Raw genomic sequence first — 13,268 nt, forward strand, 5'->3', positions numbered from 1 at the left:
CTGGACTCACTGCAGTGCATCCCCAGTGGTGCCAGTGCACTCTCTGGACTCACTGCACTGCATCCCCAGTGGTGCCAGTGCAGTCTCTGGACTCACTGCACTGCATCCCCAGTGGTGCCAGTGCACTTTCTGGCCTCACTGCAGTGCATCCCCAGTGGTGTCAGTGCGCTCTCTGGACTCACTGTACTGCACCCCCAGTGGTGCCAGTGCACTCACTGGACTGACTGCACTGCATCCCCAGTGGTGCCAGTGCGCTCTCTGGAGTCACAGCACTGCATCCCCAGTGGTGCCAGTGCACTCACTGGACTCACTGCACTGCATCACAGGTGGTGCCAGTGCACTCTCTGGACTCACTGCAGTGAATCCCCGGTGGTGCCAGTGTACTCTCTGCAGTCACTGCACTGCATCCCCAGTGGTGCCAGTGCACTCACTGGACTAACTGGACTGCATGTCCAGTGGTGCCAGTGCACTCTCTGGACTCACTGCACTGCATCCCCAGTGGTGCCAGTGTACTCTCTGGACTCACTGCAGTGCATCCCCAGTGGTGCCAGAGCACTCTCTGGACTCACTGCACTGCATCCCCAGTGGTGCCAGTGCACTCTCTGGACTCACTGCACTGCATCCTAGGTGGTGCCAGTGCACTCTCTGGACTCACTGCACTGCATCCCCAGTTGTGCCAGTGCACTCTCTGGACTCACAGCACTGCATCCACAGTGGTGCCAGTGCACTCTCTGGACTCAGTGCACTGCATCCCCAGTGGTGCCAGTGCAATCTCTGGACTCACTGTAGTGCATCCCCAGTGGTGCCAGTGCACTCTCTGGACTCACTGCAGTGCATCCCCAGTGGTGCCAGTGCACTCTCTGGACTCACTGCACTGCAGCCCCGGTGGTGCCAGTGCACTCTCTGGACTCACTGCACTGCATCCCCAGTGGTGCCAGTGCACTCTCTGGACTCACTGCAGTGCATCCACAGTGGTGCCAGTGCACTCACTGGACTCACTGCAGTGCATTCCCTCTGGTGCCAGTGCACTCTCTGGACTCACTGCACTGCATCCCCAGTGGTGCCAGTGCACTCTCTGGACTCACTGCACTGCATCCCCAGTGGTGCCAGTGCATTCTCTGGACTCACTGCACTGCATCCCCAGTGTTCCCAGTGCACTCTCTGAAATCACTGCACTGCATCCCCAGAGGTTCCAGTGCACTCTCTGGACTCACTGCACTGCATCCCCAGTGGTGCCAGTGCACTCTGTGGACTCACTGCACTGCATCCCCAGTGGTGTCAGTGCACTCTCTGGACTCACTGCAGTGCATCCCCAGTGGTGCCAGTGCATTCACTGGACTCACTGCACTGCATCCCCAGTGGAGCCCGTGCACTCTCTGGACTCACTGCAGTGCATCCCCAGTGGTGCCAGTGCACTCTCTGGACTCACTGCACTGCATCCCCAGTGGTGCCAGTGCACTCTCTGGACTCACTGCACTGCATCCCCAGTGGTGCCAGTGCACTCACTGGACTGACTGCACTGCATCCCCAGTGGAGCCAGTGCGCTCTCTGGACTCACTGCAGTGCATCCCCAGTGGTGCCAGTGCACTCTCTGGACTCACTGCACTGCATCCCCAGTGCTGCCAGTGCACTCTCTGGACTCACTGCAGTGCATCCCCAGTGGTGCCAGTGCACTCTCTCGAGTCACTGCACTACATCCCCAGTAGTGCCAGTGCACTCACTGGACTCACTGTACTGCATCTCCAGTGGTGCCAGTGCACTCTCTGGACTCACTGCACTGCATCCCCAGTGGTACCAGTGCACTCACTGGACTCACTGTACTGCATCCCCAGTGGTGCCAGTGCACTCTCTGGACTCACTGCACTGCATCCCCAGTGGTGCCAGTGCATTCACTGGACTCACTGTACTGCATCTCCAGTGGTGCCAGTGCACTCTCTGGACTCACTGCACTGCATCCCCAGTGGTGCCAGTGAGCTCTCTGGACTCACTGCACTGCATCCCCAGTGGTGCCAGTGTACTCACAGGATTCTCTGCACCGCATCCCCAGTGGTGCTAGTGCAGTCTCTGGACTCACTGCAGTGCATCCCCAGTGGTGCCAGTGCACTCTCTGGACTCACTGAAGTGCATTCTCAGTGGTGCCAGTGCACTCTCTGGGCTCAATGAAGTGCATCCCCAGTGGTGCCAGTACACTCACTGGACTCACTGCACTGCATCCCCAGTGGTGCCAGTGCACTCTCTGGACTCACTGCACTGCATCCCCAGTGGTGCCAGTGCACTCTCTGGACTCACTGTAGTGCATCCCAAGTGGTGCCAGTGCACTCTCTGGACTCACTGCAGTGCATCCCCAGTGGTGCCAGTGCACTCTCTGCACTCACTTAACTGCATCCCCAGTGGTGCCAGTGCACTCTCTGGACTCACTGCACTGCATCCCCAGTGGTGCCAGTGAAGTCTTTGGACTCACTGCACTGCATCCCCAGTGGAGCCAGTGCACTCTGTGGAGTCACTGAAGTGCATCCCCAGTGGTGCCAGTGCACTCTCTGGACTCACTGCACTGCATGTCCAGTGGTGCCAGTGCACTCTCTGGACTCACTGTACTGCATCCCCACTGGTGCCAGTGCACTATGTGGACTCACTGTACTGCATCCCCAGTGGTGACAGTGCACTCTCTGGACTAACTGCAGTGCATCCCCAGTGGTGCCAGTGCACTCTCTGGACTCACTGCAGTGCATCCCCAGTGGTGCCAGTGCACTCTCTGGACTCACTGCACTGCATCCCCAGTGGTGCCAGTGCAGTCTCTGGACTCACTGCACTGCATCCCCAGTGGTGCCAGTGCACTTTCTGGCCTCACTGCAGTGCATCCCCAGTGGTGTCAGTGCGCTCTCTGGACTCACTGTACTGCACCCCCAGTGGTGCCAGTGCACTCACTGGACTGACTGCACTGCATCCCCAGTGGTGCCAGTGCGCTCTCTGGAGTCACAGCACTGCATCCCCAGTGGTGCCAGTGCACTCACTGGACTCACTGCACTGCATCACAGGTGGTGCCAGTGCACTCTCTGGACTCACTGCAGTGAATCCCCGGTGGTGCCAGTGTACTCTCTGCAGTCACTGCACTGCATCCCCAGTGGTGCCAGTGCACTCACTGGACTAACTGGACTGCATGTCCAGTGGTGCCAGTGCACTCTCTGGACTCACTGCACTGCATCCCCAGTGGTGCCAGTGTACTCTCTGGACTCACTGCAGTGCATCCCCAGTGGTGCCAGAGCACTCTCTGGACTCACTGCACTGCATCCCCAGTGGTGCCAGTGCACTCTCTGGACTCACTGCACTGCATCCTAGGTGGTGCCAGTGCACTCTCTGGACTCACTGCACTGCATCCCCAGTTGTGCCAGTGCACTCTCTGGACTCACAGCACTGCATCCACAGTGGTGCCAGTGCACTCTCTGGACTCAGTGCACTGCATCCCCAGTGGTGCCAGTGCAATCTCTGGACTCACTGTAGTGCATCCCCAGTGGTGCCAGTGCACTCTCTGGACTCACTGCAGTGCATCCCCAGTGGTGCCAGTGCACTCTCTGGACTCACTGCACTGCAGCCCCGGTGGTGCCAGTGCAATCTCTGGACTCACTGCACTGCATCCCCAGTGGTGCCAGTGCACTCTCTGGACTCACTGCACTGCATCCCCAGTTTTGCCAGTGAAGTCTTTGGACTCACTGCACTGCATCCCCAGTGGTGCCAGTGCACTCTCTGGACTCACTGCACTGCATGCCCAGTGGTGCCAGTGCACTCTCTGGACTCACTGCACTGCATCCCCACTGGTACCAGTGCACTCTGTGGACTCACTGTACTGCATGTCCAGTGGTGCCAGTGCACTCTCTGGACTCACTGCAGTGCATCCCCAGTGGTGCCAGTGCACTCTCTGGACTCACTGCAGTGCATCCCCAGTGGTGCCAGTGCACTCTCTGGACTCACTGCACTGCATCCCCAGTGGTGCCAGTGCAGTCTCTGGACTCACTGCACTGCATCCCCAGTGGTGCCAGTGCACTCTCTGGACTCACTGCACTGCATCCCCAGTGGTGTCAGTGCACTCTCTGGACTCACTGAAGTGCATCCCCAGTTGTGCCAGTGCACTCTCTGGATTCAATGCACTGCATCCCCAGTGGTGCCAGTGCACTCTCTGGACTTCAATCTTTGGTTTGCAAGACCAATGTTTTTATAAACTATTAGAGTATTTAGCAGTTGAGAGTTTTGTTTTCTAGGGCGCTTGCGGCGGGGAGGAGAAATAGGAGGATAGTGAAGTAGGCGATTGAAGCGAGTTGGCCGATGATGATGAATGGGTGTTCGACGGGTTGGCTTCCTACTCATGTTAGGACGAGGAGGTCGGCGACTAGTACTCAGAATAGGAGCTGGGAGAGTGGTCGGAATGTTATTGCTCGTTGTTTTGATTTGTGCAGGAATGGGATTAGGAATAGGATCAGTACGGAGGCGGCCAGTGCTAATACGCCTCCTAGTTTATTTGGGATTGAACGTAGGATGGCGTAGGCGAATAGGAAGTATCATTCTGGCTTGATGTGTGGTGGGGTTACTAGCGGGTTTGCTGGGGTGAAGTTTTCTGGGTCTCCCAGGAGGTTAACCGCTCATGCTTCTTTCTTATGAGACGTTAGTAAACCAATTACATAGCCTTGTCAAGACTAAATCACAGGTAAAAATCCTGTACATCTCATGTGGCCAACCACTCCCAACTAGGATTCCAAGACGCCTCATCACCCATCATAGAAGAACTCGTTGAATTCCACGACCACGCCCTAATCGTTGCCCTAGCTATCTGCAGCCTAGTTCTCTACCTTTTAGCCCACATACTAACAGAAAAACTCTCGTCCAATGCTGTAGACGCCCAAGAAGTAGAGCTGATCTGGACAATCCTACCTGCTATCGTCCTGGTACTCCTCGCCCTCCCATCCCTACAAATCCTCTACATAATGGACAAAATCGACGAACCAGACCTCACCCTAAAAGCCATCGGCCACCAATGATACTGAAGCTACGAATACACAGACTTCAAAGACCTATCATTCGACTCCTACATAGTGCCCACCCCAGACTTACCCAACGGCCACTTCCGACTGCTAGAAGTTGACCACCGCGTAGTTATCCCAATAGAATCCCCCATCCGCGTGATCATTACTGCAGGAGACGTACTCCACTCCTGAGCAGTCCCAACGCTCGGAGTTAAAACAGACGCAATCCCAGGCCGACTAAACCAAACTTCATTCATTACCACCCGGCCTGGGATTTTTTACGGACAATGCTCAGAAATTTGCGGGGCTAATCACAGCTACATACCCATTGTAGTAGAATCAACCCCACTCCCACATTTCGAGGCCTGATCGTCCCTTCTATCATCATCCTAATCATTAAGAAGCTATGCAACAGCACTAGCCTTTTAAGCTAGCCAAAGAGGGACTTCCCCCTCCTTAATGATATGCCACAGCTTAACCCCGCACCATGATTTTCAATCATAATTATAACCTGATTAACCCTAGCACTCCTCATCCAACCAAAACTACTAGCCTTCACCACAACCAACCCCCCATCAAATAAGACCTCCCTCACTACCAAACCCACACCATGATCCTGACCATGAACCTAAGCTTCTTTGACCAATTTTCCAGCCCCAATCTATTTGGCATCCCCTTAATCCTACTATCCCTACTCTTCCCAGCCCTACTATTCCCGTCCCCAAACAACCGATGAATCAACAACCGCCTTTCTACTATCCAAACATGACTCCTTCACCTAATCACAAAACAACTAATAGTCCCACTCAACAAAAATGGCCACAAATGAGCCATAATATTTACATCCCTAATAATCATACTTCTTACAATCAACCTTCTAGGCCTCCTTCCATATACATTCACCCCAACCACCCAACTATCTATGAACATAGCCCTAGCCTTCCCACTATGGCTCGCCACACTACTAACAGGCATGTTTAACCATGTACGTGCCCCAGGGCCGGCTTAAAGTAGGCTCTATTGTCCCACTTTACTGCTAAATCCGCCTTCCAGAAGTGGTTTCACGCTTCTTTCCGTGTGCCCTATGAATAGGGAATGTAGCCCATTTCTTCCACTCCATAGGCTATACCTTGACCTGTCTTATTAGCGGGGTGCTATTGTGTCCACTGTTGTGTTCTCATTCGAGGTGGGCTGGCGACGGCGGTATGTAGGCTGTGTTGGCAAGGGGTGGTTGGGTTAATCGGGGATTATCGATTGTAGAACAGGCTCCTCTAGGTGGGTTTGGGGCACCGCCAAGTCCTTAGAGTTTTAAGCGTTTGTGCTCGTAGTTCTCTGGCGGATACTTCGGTAAAGTAAGTATCAAGATTTAGGGCCAGGCATAGTGGGGTATCTAATCCCAGTTTGGGCCCTGGCTTTCGTGGGTTTAAATCAGTCGTTAGTTCCTAAGATCATCTTAATGGTGTGTTTAGGTGCATCTTGGGCTTATGACAGCTCAGTTGCATTTTGATCTTAGTTAGCTAGGATAGGCATTTTACCACTCTTTACGCCGTGTCAATAGGACGGTTGATTTGGGTTTCTTGTATGACCACGGTGGCTGGCACAAGATTTACCAACCCTTGAAGTTAGGCTGTTGCTATAACTAAGTCAAGTTTGCACTCATTGCTTAATGTTAATTACTGCTGAATACCCGTGGGGGCGTGGCTTAGCGAGGCGTCTTGGGCTACTACTTGGGTGTGCCTGATACCCGCTCCTCAAGGCCTGTATGGGGGTAGGTGGTCGAGGGCGTTTACACTGGGGCGCGGATACTTGCATGTATATATTTAGCAAAAACCAACCGTAAGGTTAGGACTAAGTCTTTTGTCCGCAGGCATGTTTTATGCCATCTTGGCAACTTCAGTGCCATGCTTTGTGTTAAGCTATGTGGACGGGGGTGTGGTTAGCTGATAGTTGAGTGGTGAGTGAGAGTGAAGTATATGAAATTATTGCTTGTGTTTACTATTTTTAGTACTGGAGTTTCTCTAAGTCCTAGGACTAGGAGGAAATGGTGTTTCATAGTGTGTAGGCGTCGGGATAGTCCGAGTATCGTCGGGGTATTCCTGCTAGGCCTAGGAAGTGCTGGGGGAAGAACGTTAGGTTTACTCCTGTAAATATTACCCCGAAGTGGGCTTTTGCTCATGTTTGGTGTAGGGTAAACCCAGTGAGTAGTGGGAATCAGTGAGTAAATCCTGCTAGAATGGCAAAGACGGCGCCTATGGATAGGACGTAGTGGAAGTGGGCAACTACGTAGTACGTGTCGTGCAGGGCGATGTCTAGGGAAGAGTTTGCAAGAACGATTCCTGTTAATCCTCCGATGGTAAATAGGAAGATAAATCCTAGAGCTCATAGTATTGGGGGGGGTCTCATTTGATTGTTCCTCCGTGCAGGGTGGCTAGTCAGCTAAATACTTTGATTCCGGTAGGGATGGCAATGATTATAGTGGCTGATGTAAAGTAGGCTCGGGTATCAACGTCTATTCCTACTGTAAACATGTGGTGAGCTCAGACGATGAATCCTAGGAAGCCGATGGATAGTATGGCTCAGACTATTCCCATGTAGCCGAAGGGCTCCTTTTTGCCTGAGTAGTACGTGACTACGTGTGAGATGATTCCGAACCCCGGTAGGATCAGAATATAGACTTCTGGGTGTCCGAAGAATCAGAATAGGTGTTGGTACAGGATTGGGTATCCTCCTCCAGCGGGGTCGAAGAATGTGGTGTTTAGGTTTCGATCAGTTAGTAATATTGTAATACCGGCGGCGAGTACGGGGAGTGATAGAAGGAGTAGGATGGCGGTAATTAGTACGGATCAGACAAATAGTGGGGTTTGGTATTGTGAGAGTGCGGGGGGTTTTATGTTGATGGCTGTGGTGATAAAGTTGATGGCCCCAAGGATGGAGGAGATACCGGCTAAGTGGAGTGAGAAGATAGCCAGGTCTACTGAAGCTCCGGCGTGGGCAAGGTCACCTGCTAGGGGAGGGTAGACAGTTCAGCCTGTGCCGGCGCCAGCTTCTACAGTGGATGAGGCTGGTAGGAGGAGGAATGATGGGGGGAGGAGTCAAAAGCTTATGTTGTTTATTCGCGGGAATGCTATGTCGGGGGCACCGATTATGAGGGGGACTAATCAGTTGCCGAATCCTCCGATCATGATGGGTATGACTATAAAGAAGATTATTACAAAGGCGTGAGCGGTAACGATTACATTGTAAATTTGGTCGTCGCCTAGGAGAGTTCCTGGTTGTCCTAGTTCTGCGCGGATTAATAGGCTGAGTGCGGTGCCGACTATTCCTGCTCATGCCCCGAAGATGAGGTACAGGGTGCCAATATCCTTATGGTTAGTGGAAAATAGTCATCGGTTGATGAAGGTGACGGGTAAGATGGCTGAGTGTTGAAGCGTTAGGCTGTAGTCCTTTTTACAGAGGTTTAATTCCTCTTCTTATCGGCTCTGTAGTGAAATTCATGTTGAGTTGCAAGCTCATCGATGCGCACTAGGGTGCGTCAGGGTCTTTGTAGGCAGAAGCCAATTGGTTTAGGCATTTAGCTGTTAACTAGAGTTTTGTGGGATCGAAGCCCATCTGTCTAGGGAGGCTTTAGCTTAATTAAAGCGTCTGACTTGCATTCAGAAGATACAGGTTAATATTCTGTAAGTCTTAATGTGCAGAAACTAAGAGGGTTTAACTCTTATTTAAGGCTTTGAAGGCCTTCGGTTTGGGGTGTTATCCTAAGTTTCTAGACAATGGCATGTATTATTGGGGACAGGGGAAGTAAGAGGATTGATAGTGAGGCAAGGACCGCAGTAGGTGTGCTTGGGGCTTTGCTAGTGTATCATTGTTTTATGTGGTTAGAGGAGTTGGGGGGAAGGGTAATTGTTGAGTGGTATGCGAGGCGTAGGTAGAAGAAGAGGCTGAGCAGTGATAGCATGGCAATTGCCATGGCTGCTGGTGTTATTTCCTGTTTAGTTAGTTCTTGGATGATAAGTCACTTTGGTATAAAGCCTGTTAATGGGGGGAGGCCTGCTAGGGATAAAAGTACTAGTATTAGGGTGGCGTTTAGCACTGGGGTTTTTGTTCATGAGGTTGTGATCATGGATAGGTTAAGGGCTTTGATTTTGTTAAGGGCTAGGAATACGGCTGATGTTATGATTGTGTATAGGTAGAAGGTAAGTAAGGCCAATTTGGGGCTGTAAACTAGGATGATGGCGATTCAGCCTAAGTGGGAGATGGACGAGAAGGCTAGGATTTTGCGTGTTTGTGTTTGGTTCAGTCCTATTCAGCCTCCTAGTGCTGTTGAGGCTAGGGCCATGGCGGTGAGTAGAGCTGGGTCGAGGGATTTGGATGTTAGTAGGAGCAGGGTTAGTGGGGGGAATTTTATGAGGGTCGAGAGTAGCAGGGCTGTTATTAGTGGCGATCCTTGTAGTACTTCTGGGAATCAGAAGTGAAATGGCACTAGGCCCAGTTTAATAGCGATTGCTGCTGTCAGTAGTAGACAGGAGGTTGGGTGGTTTATTTGTGTGATGTCTCATTGGCCGGTGACTCAGGCATTGGTTATGCTAGAGAATAGGACCAGGGCGGAAGCAGCTGCTTGGGTTAGGAAGTATTTCGTTGCGGCTTCTACTGCTCGTGGGTGGTGGGATTTGGCAATTAGGGGAATGATGGCTAGTGCGTTGATCTCCAGTCCTGTCCAGGCCAGAACTCAGTGGTTGCTGGAAATTGTGATTGTGGTGCCCAAGATGAGGCTGAAGGTTATGATTGGGGTCGCGTAAGGGTTCATTAGTAGAGGAGGGGGTTAAACCATCATTTTCGGGGTATGGGCCCGATAGCTTGATTAGCTGACTCTACTAGAAAATAATATAAGGGAAGTATGGAGAATTTTGATTTCTCTTGTGTGGGTTCAATTCCTACTTTTCTAAGGTCAACAGGAAATGAGAGGGCTGTTATACCTCTATGTTCACTTTATCATAGTGACCCTTTGTAGTTCAGGCACATTTCCTTATGTAAGGAGGTAGGCCTGCATAGCAGATAGGTATGCTGATGTGTCAGAGGCACAGAGCTAGTGTGAGGGGTAGGAAGTTTTTTCATAGTAGGTGTATTAGTTGGTCATATCGGAATCGTGGGTATGAAGCTCGGACCCATAAGAAACCAGAAGATAGTAGGAGGACTTTTGTGGCTAGGATGACGGGGAATAGTTCTGTGGGTGGCCCTAGGGCGCTTGGGTTTAGGAATATGATGGCTGTAAGTGTATTTATTAGCATAATGTTCGCATATTCAGCTAGGAAGAATAAGGCGAAGGGTCCTGCGGCGTATTCAACGTTAAACCCTGAGACTAGCTCAGATTCACCCTCTGTGAGGTCAAAAGGAGCTCGGTTTGTCTCTGCTAGGGTGGATACGTATCATATTATTGCTAGGGGTCATGAGGAGAAAATGAAGTATAGAGGCTCCTGTGCGACGGCAAAGGAGCTGAGTGTGTAGCTTCCGCTTAGTATGATTATTGATAGCAGGATTATGGCCAGTGTCACTTCGTATGAAATGGTCTGTGCTACTGCCCGTAGGGCTCCGATTAGTGCGTATTTTGAGTTCGAGGCTCAGCCTGATCATAGGACTGAGTAGACGGCTAGGCTTGACATGGCTATTAGGAAGAGAACTCCGAGGTTTAGATCTGCTAGGGGAAATGGGAGTGGTAGTGGTGCTCAAGTGGTGAGGGCTAGGACAAGGGCTAGTATTGGTATCAGAATGAATAGAAGTGGGGAAGAGGTAGAGGGTCGGATGGGCTCTTTGGTAAATAGTTTCAGTCCGTCCGCAAATGGTTGAAGTAGGCCAAAAGGCCCGACAACGTTAGGGCCTTTGCGGGATTGTATGTAGCTTAGGATTTTCCGTTCTACTAGGGTTAGGAAGGCTACGGCAATCAGGATTGGGATGATGTATAGGAGGGATATAATGAGGCAGCTTAGTGTTGTTATTTGAATCATGGGTGAAGCTAGGGAGAGGATTTGAACCTCTGGGGAAAGGGCTTAAGCCTTCTGCACTTGCCGGGCTCTGCCACTCTAGCTGGTCCTTTTCTAGGATTGAAAGTGGTGGGGGAAGGCCCTCTTCACGGTTTAGTTGGTTTCACTGCTTAGAGGGGGGGGGCGTGCTTGTGGTATTGGCCCCACTTTCCCGGTCCTTTCGTACTGGGGAGAGTGTGTCATAGATAGAAACCGACCTGGATTGCTCCGGTCTGAACTCAGATCACGTAGGACTGTTAATCGTTGAACAAACGAACCCTTAATAGCGGCTGCACCATTAGGATGTCCTGATCCAACATCGAGGTCGTAAACCCCCCTGTCGATATGGGCTCTTGAGGGGGATTGCGCTGTTATCCCTGGGGTAGCTTGGTCCATTAATCAATTATATTGGGTCTGGTCACTGTTAGCACTTTGAGGGGTAGCTCTAGGTAAAGAGGTATGGTCTTGTTTTTGGAAAAATATCGATATACCGAATATACCGAAAAATATATACCGATATACCGAAATATACCGAAAAATATCGACCAGGCTCTGCGATGGTAGTGGCCCCAGTGGGGTTGATTGAGGATTCGCGGTGGTCGTTGATTTTTAAGTTCCACAGGGTCTTCTCGTCTTATGTTCACATCCCCGCTTTTGCACGGGGAGATCAATTTCACTGATTATCTGTGAGAGACAGTTAAGACCTCGTTTAGCCATTCATACAAGTCTCGATTTATGGGACAATTGATTGCGCTACCTTTGCACGGTTAGGATACCGCGGCCGTTAAACCTAAGTCACCGGGCAGGCATCACCTTCAATACTTGTTTAATTTGCTGAAGGCTATGTTTTTGGTAAACAGTCGGGCCTTATTAATTTGCCGAGTTCCTTTCACAGATTTTAATCGCTCTTATAGGCGCTCCTGAGTCGGGTTAACAGGGTTAGTTAATACGTGGTCTTGTAGGGGTTTTTGTATCTGTCTAGGTCTGTTAATAATGTTTCTATGTAAGCTTGCGCCGTTAGAGGGGTGTGGCCCTGAGTTACTTATTTTAGCATTAATTCTCCTATATTCATAGGTTGACCTGTTTGTGATAAGGGAATCATCTTATTTTGGTATTTTTAGGTGGTGGAGCTTTGACGCACTCTTTTTTGATGGCTGCTTTAGGGCCCACGGTAGGATCAGTAGTAAGAATTATCCGCTAGTCGAGGTTGTGTCCTTTTTTAATGGAGCTGTCCCTCCATTAAATAGCTCTTAATCATCTCATTAGGGTTCAGGATGTCCGGTAGGGAGGATTAAGGGGGAACTTAGATTCGTTTCACAGGTAACCAGCTATCACCCAGCTCGGTTGGCTTTTCACCTCTACTGACAAGTCATCCCACTCTTTTGCAACAGAGACGGGTTCGCTCTCTTTAACTGCTTGAAAGTAGCTCGCTTGGGTTTCAGGGGGGCAAACTTTAGTTCACTTTGCTTGGTTGTTCTCGCTAAACCATGATGCAAAAGGTACAAGGGTTGATCTTTGCTGTCTGTCGCTTTGATTGTTTCACTGCTATTTCATCTTTCCCTTACGGTACTGGGGTCTCTATCGCGTCTAAGTGTCTTTTCTATCGCCTATACTAAGACTGTAAAATGCTTTAGTTTAATTAGTTTAGTAAATTCTTTAGTTTTGGTGTACTATTTGTGTGGTTGAGCTAGAGGGGGGGCTTCAAGACGATCCGGTCTAGTAGATATCTTTCAGGTGTAAGCTGAACTGGAGGGGAGGTGTAAGCTGGACTGACTGCACTGCATCCCCAGTGGTGCCAGTGCACTCTCTGGACTCACTGCACTGCATCCCCAGTGGTGCCAGTGTACTCTCCGAACTCACTGCACTGCATCCCCAGTGGTGCCAGTGCACTCACTGTACTCACTGGACACATCCCCAGTGGTGCCAGTGCACTCTCTGGACTCACTGCAGTGCATCCCCAGTGGTGCCAGTGCACTCTCTGGACTCACTGCACTGCATTCCCACTGGTGCCAGTGTACTCTCTGGACTCACTGCAGTGCATCCCCAGTGGTGCCAGTGCACTCTCTGGACTCACTGCACTGCATCCCCAGTGGTGTCAGTGCACTCTCTGGACTCACTGAAGTGCATCCCCTGTTGTGCCAGTGCACTCTCTGGACTCAATGCACTGCATCCCCAGTGGTGCCAGTGCAATCTCTGGACTCACTGAAGTGCATCCCCAGTGGTGCCAGTGCACTCTCTGGAC

At 51.0% G+C, this 13,268-nt stretch overlaps 1 long non-coding RNA gene across 1 annotated transcript in view; it reads left to right on the forward strand.

Annotated features, from left to right (window-relative positions):
* LOC310885462 overlaps window positions 1-12,727 on the forward strand; it is a 30,575-nt gene extending 17,848 nt beyond the window's left edge. Inside the window, exon 2 of the long non-coding RNA XR_014574817.1 lies at window positions 7,436-12,727. This is a non-coding gene — a long non-coding RNA (uncharacterized lncRNA). The remainder of the gene's footprint in view (window positions 1-7,435) is intronic.
* Window positions 12,728-13,268: the final 541 nt, after the last annotated feature.

This window comes from Anser anser (assembly GCF_964211835.1).
Source record: "Anser anser genome assembly, chromosome: 23".
Lineage (NCBI taxonomy): Eukaryota > Metazoa > Chordata > Aves > Anseriformes > Anatidae > Anser > Anser anser.